Raw genomic sequence first — 7,446 nt, 5'->3', positions numbered from 1 at the left:
CCACAAACCAACAATTCTCACCGGTTCAGAAACCATCACCCCACTTCAAATCCTCATCTTTTGAGTAAAGAGTACACGCTCCTTTCACACTAGCTTAACACTATATTTAATACACACAATTTATTTCCAAAGACCATAGGCAATTGCAAAATCACTAATAAAACCCCCCAGAGTCAAACAGCTCTTCATACTGTTATAGCATAGAGGCTGAGACAAACGAAGTAGTGTTAAGAGTTGTGCTTCTATATCACCAGGTTGTGAGAGCTATAAAGCAGCATAACATAAGAGCAAATCTGAGAAGCTAAGCAAAAGACCAAGGTCAATAACACAAATCACAAAAGCATCACAAGTAGGAAAAAAAAGCTGGATCAACAGCAAAGCAAACCACATCCCGGCTAGTCACCAGTCTAATACTTAAATACAAAACAAAGTATGACAAACAGGAAAACAAAAAAGGGAACAACAATAACCAAGCAAGATATGCAAATGTTAAACAGACATAAACAAAATATTGGCATACAAAGATGTTCAACAACATTTCTCAATTTGCTTTGCAATAATTGTACGTTGCACTTAAGATGAAACATTGAGTTTAAAAAAGAATATCGACACAAGAATGGTCTTTTAGTGCAGGGATAAAGCAAGACAAAAAGACAGAAATAACAGAGGGAAAGAAAAGAAGTAAGACCTACCATTGGTACCTTCCAACCACCCACAAAAGATGAAACTAACACAAGCATCTTCTCAAAAGGTGTTATGGAAAGAACAAATAAAGTAAGTACATGGAACATATATAAAGCTACATAGGATTTCTACAACACCAACATGACAAATGACCAGCAGTTGTGGTACATCACTTGTACAGATACACAGAATCCATTGATATTTGTACAAATACACAGAGTCCATTCATACTTGTACAGATACACAGAGTCCATTCATACTTGTACAGATACACAGAGTCCATTCATACTTGTACAGATACACAGAGTCCATTCATACTTGTACAGATACACAGAGTCCATTCATACTTGTACAGATACACAGAGTCCATTCATACTTGTACAGATACACAGAATCCATTCATACAGGTCACCTTTTTTTTCTAAGTATCTCGCACAAAATTTGTTCTAGACTTGTAATTTGGAACAGATATATAATTCATTTAAAAATAATTTGTTTAACGTAACATTTACAAAGAAGAAACCCATTTTTGAAAACGGAAATGGCGTTTATAAAAACCACAATGCACCAATTTAAAATTAAAATCTAACCTTTCCATCCGTGTAACCTTATTAAACATTATTTCTTTTCTCCTAAAGAGTTAAAAAATACTTTTTAAATTCTGGAATTTCGAGAACCAAAGGTCTATACGTCCTCCTTTGGACTCGACACATTTTAACGCGTCGTTCGTAATGTTCAGTGGTGGCCAAACACAAGGATCCACTCAAACATGAGTACTCAGAGCCACACACACTGTACACCTTACACTATGGAGCTGTTTTTAGACAGTAAGGGAGCCTGAAAGGTGAATATGGGCTTTGCCAAGAACCCAAATGTCATAGAGGAAATGTTCACGCTTTTCAAGACGAACAAGGAATCATGAACACATTGCTATCTTCCGATAGCTTCGTGAACGGGAAAATGGTACAGTCGTAGAGGCAAATCTTCTTTGAAAATGCGGACCGTTATGTCGGTAAGTCATAGCGGCAGACATCGTCTACGGACAGACGTCTCATGTGGCTCATCTTCTGAATGCTGCACCCTGGTGACGTTTAAATGAGTGCAAACTGTGTGTGTTTGACCTGAAGTGGTCGTTTTGTCTAGGAATTGTAAGTTCTATTTCTCTACAGGTCCTAACTGATGGATCATTTATATCCTTGACATCAAAGAAGGCCTTAAGGGCATATTAACATTATTTCCGTACCTTGAGTGAAACTTACGAAATGAGTTGGTGGTGAGGAAATGTTCAATACAAAAAGCTCTCTGCTCTTTACTAATCGTAACCATGATCTCAGCTAGCAAAGGAAACTTGAGAAAAACTATCTGCAAACTTCTGTTGGCCTGTTAGACTACTGTAGTTTGCAATATGGTGTAATTCTTTGGATTTTCAGTGGTAAGCTTAATGCGAACTAGTGCGTCATGCTACAAAAATGAGGACATTGCTGAAAATTGGTTGTTTTTTTTCGCGCTATGTAGAGCAAAACTATTCTGTGGATTTTTATAAAATGAATATCAGACAAATTCCTTTCGACTTCCAAATATTGTGTACAAATTTGATACACAAAACTTCAGTGTTGAGGAAAATATTAACCAAAAAAGTTGTAGAGTTTTTTGGGGGTTTTTGGGGTTTTTTTTTTAAAGTAGAGGTTTTACGGCGCTCGCAACTGCATAAGGTCATATGAGCGCCAAGGGGTGGGTGTCAACAGAGAAGTCCTTAAAGGGAATCAGACTTACTCTGCTCCCCTCTGTAACTTCAACAGCACAAAGTCTGCTTCGACTAACAAAGCACCCCAGAAATAGTGGGTCACAAGAGTGTGACAAACATACAAAAGAAGTAGAAGAAAACGACAATAGTAAGGATAAGGAAAGAAAAAGCAGCAATTCCCTGTGGTAGATCAGGCACAGTTATGAGCGTGACATTGATGAATCAGTCCATTTACAATTCTACTGTGCATGAACGAGAAATGTCCCCCCTTTGGGAATTGCCTAAAGAAACTTCAGTCAGTGGGACCGCACCGCGGGGTAGTTTTTTTTTGCGATCACCCTGTACATAGAATCCATTCATAATATACTTGTACAGATACATAGAATCCATTCATAATACACTTGTACAGATACATAGAATCCATTTATAATGCACTTCTAGTGACCAAACTCTATTTTAAACTTGGTTATTTTTTAATTCTTGAGAGCAAACATAAAACTCTAAAACAAGGACTGCGACCAATATAATCTTTACTTCTTTCCGTTAAAATGTCTCTTAAATCAGTGGCCTGTACAGTATAGTTGAAAAACAAGTTGTGCAGGTTTTCTAAAACTTAAAAATTTAAACAGACAAGTATAGAACTGGCAACATTAAAAATAAATCCTAAACTTTTCAGACCCCATGGAAATGCACATGCTGGGACGCGAAATTGTGATCACATTGTGAAAAAAAAATGTATCAAAACTATTTTTTAAATAAAATCAGGCAAAGTGCAAACAATTTATTTTATGAATCTGAATTTCCAGATTGATCCACAAAATTGTCAACTTCTGACAGAAAAAGAAGGGAAGGGTGGGTATGGTGAGGTGGAAGTATACAGAATTTGCTTTATTGTGGGAGTATCATCTTTGTGCCACACAAGCATTATGTGACCACTTGATTTTAACAACAAGATTGAAAACAGATGGAAGAACAAAGATGAGGGAACTAGCAAGAACAAGAACAAAAAAGTTGAAATCCCACTGCATCACTGCAACTGACAAGCATAGAAACTGCGTGAAAATGTCTTCCACATTGTGGCACAGAGAAAGGAAGGGGTTGAGGGGGGAGGGAGGGGGGGAGTATTGATGAGAGACTATAAATTTGACCTTGCAGTAGCAATTACAGACAGAGTGGGAGACTCTGATCAATGCGATCAAGACAAATAAATGCCACATATATATCTTTAATTCACAGTTCAAGTTAGTTTAAAACATTTAAATTTTACAACAACCTTCGTTTTCTTGATTATCTCTAAAATCTCTCTGTCTCGTAGATAATCAAAGAACTAGTTTGCAGCTTTCTGTTATTTCACAATAAAAGAAGGAATATGTTATTGTTGGCGGGACAGCGGTACAGTGGAAATCCACATGTAAAATGATTTTAAAAATTGAGAGTGAACAGAGAAACTCATATCACTTTCTAAAGACCACACCATACAGAAATCGATACAGTAGTCTCCGCCTAAACGCACGCCATACAATATGACACAAAATCCCGCTCCGCTCAAACGCACGCTTTCGTCATCTGATTGGTTTTTTACAATATAATTTCGACGTACAAACGCACGGTCACTCCCTCTAAACGCATGCTGCGATCCGCGTAACACGCCGACAGGTAAAGCTTGAAAATGGGGATTTCCACTACAACCTGCACAGCTCGCATAAGACAAACCTAGAAAACCGGAAAAAAAATTGTTGGGGGGTAAGTGTTTTACGGCGCTCGCAACTGCATAAGGTCATATGAGCGCGCAGGACACATTAAACTTTTTCAGTTGGTAGGATATTTTGAATTTTGCGCGGGTGGCGGCCGAAGCCTACTCTAATTGATTTTAGACCTCCAAGGGATCTGCAACATGGGCAACTTGCACACGGGCCCTCCGAGATTTTTCGCCCTTGTCCGAAAAGGCTACGTGTGGATCTTTCCTACCAGAAGATTAGGGGTGTGGCTGAAAGACAGCAGTATGAAGGAGCCAAGGAATAGCAGTAGAAAGGCTGCAGAAAGAGCCAGGATCCCAGAAGAGGGGGCAAAGGAGGTGAAGGAGTGGGGGCAGAAAGAAGAGACGAAAGCAGACGACAGAAAATTGTTAGAGAGCAGGAAAGGAGGTGAAAGGAGAAAATTCTACAGAAGAAAATTTTTCGGCCACTACCCAGATTGGAACCCGGGACCTTTGAATGAGAGGCCAACACCTTAACCTCTTGATTGGTCACTGGGAATGCATCTTTGAGAGAAGGTTTCTGACTGGTGTTTGGGTGACTGCACGTAAGGTTTAGTTAGACCTAGGTCTAGGCCATATACGCAACATGCGTGAATGCCGTTAAACACTAGACAGGCCTCTATAGGATTTAAGATTAGCCAGGTAAGCCTAATCAGCTGCGCTCGAGGAACTTATATTCTTATAACGTACTAGTTAAATGAATCACAAGAGAAATGTTTCTCTGAATGTAGAGATCTATGATTCTGATGTCGTCCATGAATTTATGGTTGGGGTGGTCGCTTGGAAAGCCACGTGGCTGAGCCATTATCTCTATGACTATCTCTAACAGTTTCCTCTTAGGCTATCTGTTCCCGACATTCTATAGTGCATATTCATTACATAGAGTCGGTCTTTCTCCCCCCCCCCCCCCCCTATTCAACGCCTTTGTATTCCTAACCGCAGTCCGGGAATCCTTCATAAAACAGTCACATGTCAACACATAAGGGAGGTAACTAGAATATCAAGGCAATGAAATGACTGCGTCCCTTCTTCCCTTTCCAAACGTTCATGTAAACGCATGCTCCGTATAAACACACGCAAAGGAGCCCCCCCCCCCCCCCCCCCAGCACCGTGCATTTAGGCAGAGACTACTGTACTTAATAAATGAATGAAGATCACAACTAAATAATCATTGACTGCAATAAAACTGGCAAATAAAATGTAATCCAAAACAGAGGTAAATTCACAAAATCCACCCGCAATATACAAGACATTTAGTTTCCGATTCAAAACAAAAGAGAAAGAGAGAGAGAGAGAGAGAGAGAGAGAGAGAGAGAGAAAGTGCAAAGTCTTTCCCTTAATATCACAAAGACAGAAAGGAAAGGGTTTTGTGGAAACTGGATATAACAGTGTCATCTCAAGTCCTATGAAAGCTGAAGTGACACAAGGAACTGAAGCAAGGTTGCCACATTATCATCACCTTTGTTTAAACTAGCATGAAAGAATAGGGAACTTTCTCAAAAAGCCTGGTTCCACACATACAGATGACAAATCTACAGCAGATGACTCATTTGAATCCAGTGACAAAAATACCTCAAACATTTAAAATAATAACCTGAATTTTCCCACGAGGATCAATAAAGTATAATAATTATACCTCAAACTTCTTACCTTAAAAAGCTTCATATTTTTATTTCAAGAGTTAGTAGTAAAGACATTTTTTTTTTAACTTTCTCTGCCTTGAGTGGGAAAAAATAATTCTAAAAAAGAATATTCTAATAGAACAAAACAAAACGATAGAACCCTAGAGAGAAACAGGTATAAAAATATTGCATATATTATCGAATAAGAAGAGAAAAGGTTTGTTTATCCATAAATGACTAGGACACCATAAATGCTGCTAGTTCCTTTCACATTTCCCCTATGTCACTTGAGTCTAAGTATGCAGCAGAAAATATAAAAGTTTCTAGAACATTATAGAGAGTAAACAGAAGAAAAGACTGCAACTGTAATATCACATTTTGAAATGGGGGACATAAATTATGGTAAACACACACACTTCTGGAATGTTCAACTTCTGGAAGGTTCCGGTAAATTGACAGCCCTATAACCAGGGATAAGTCCTACTGTATAACGATACATCGGTAATTTGAAGTCGGGCCATGCACACTACAGTCTGGCATGATACTGAATAAGTAAAACCTCCATTCAAAGAGATCCACCACCACAACTTTACTTTACTTCACTTTTCCAATCCAGCAACAATTTAAGTTAAAGCCCTTTGGCCTGTATCCAGCACAACTACACCAACAAAACCTGTGCCTGTTTTCATTGTGTGAAGTTATGAAACAATAAATCGGTTAGGATCGTCCATGACTTGGCTCATCAAGCGCTTTGGTGATGGGACTTTTTGGCAGTGAGGGTATTGCATTGTTGTATGCAACTTTCTAATTACAGAAACCGTTGACACTCAGGAAAAATACTCCAAGTCCGTCATGAGATCCTTTATATTACAAATTATAACTTTACCACTTAAACATTAATCACTGAAACTTAAGAGAAAATAAACTATCACGAACACATATACTATATACTGGTTCGTTTGATAATGATTTATTGGAATTGGGGGCACTTCAAATCCCCCCCCCCCCTTCCCTAAATAAAAAAGAATGACATCCAAAATCTATCTTAAAGACTTATCTTTTAAAGTTTTGTCGACACTTTTTGCAAATTTAATTCACGGCAAGAAAATGGCAGCTAAAATATGCGTCGAAACTTTCACTTTGTTCCATTTTGACCTCCTGTACTTTGGTAGTCCTTTAGTAAAACACATTAACATGGCTTTATATACTTAAAATACATGGAAACAAGACAACAGTAATAAAAGTCCCACAGTAACATGATGACAGCATCAGATCTCAGCTAGTCATCAGACAACTTTTGTGACAATAAATATTTTAAGAAAATGAATAGGACAAGACTTCAAAAACAACACATATTTTGTTGTTGGCTGTGTAGCATTCCTGGCTCCTCAGCCAATATTCAAGCCTAACCATATACAGGCTTTGTTTATGCCATCCCAATCAGCCATTTCAGCAGGACAGGAGGGCAAACAATGCACAAGAATTCTATTCCTCGCAAAAATATACTTTGAACAAAAGTAACAAAAGATCACAAACATTAAAAAACTACAAAATCTAGAACAGAATTTACCCATTTCATTCACAAGCCATTTCCAAGACATCCTTTTCTTTCTTCATGATTCTGCTTTATTCCCCCCCCC

Source organism: Aplysia californica, unplaced genomic scaffold, assembly GCF_000002075.1.
Source record: "Aplysia californica isolate F4 #8 unplaced genomic scaffold, AplCal3.0 scaffold00308, whole genome shotgun sequence".
Lineage (NCBI taxonomy): Eukaryota > Metazoa > Mollusca > Gastropoda > Aplysiida > Aplysiidae > Aplysia > Aplysia californica.
This window is presented reverse-complemented; position numbering follows the sequence as displayed.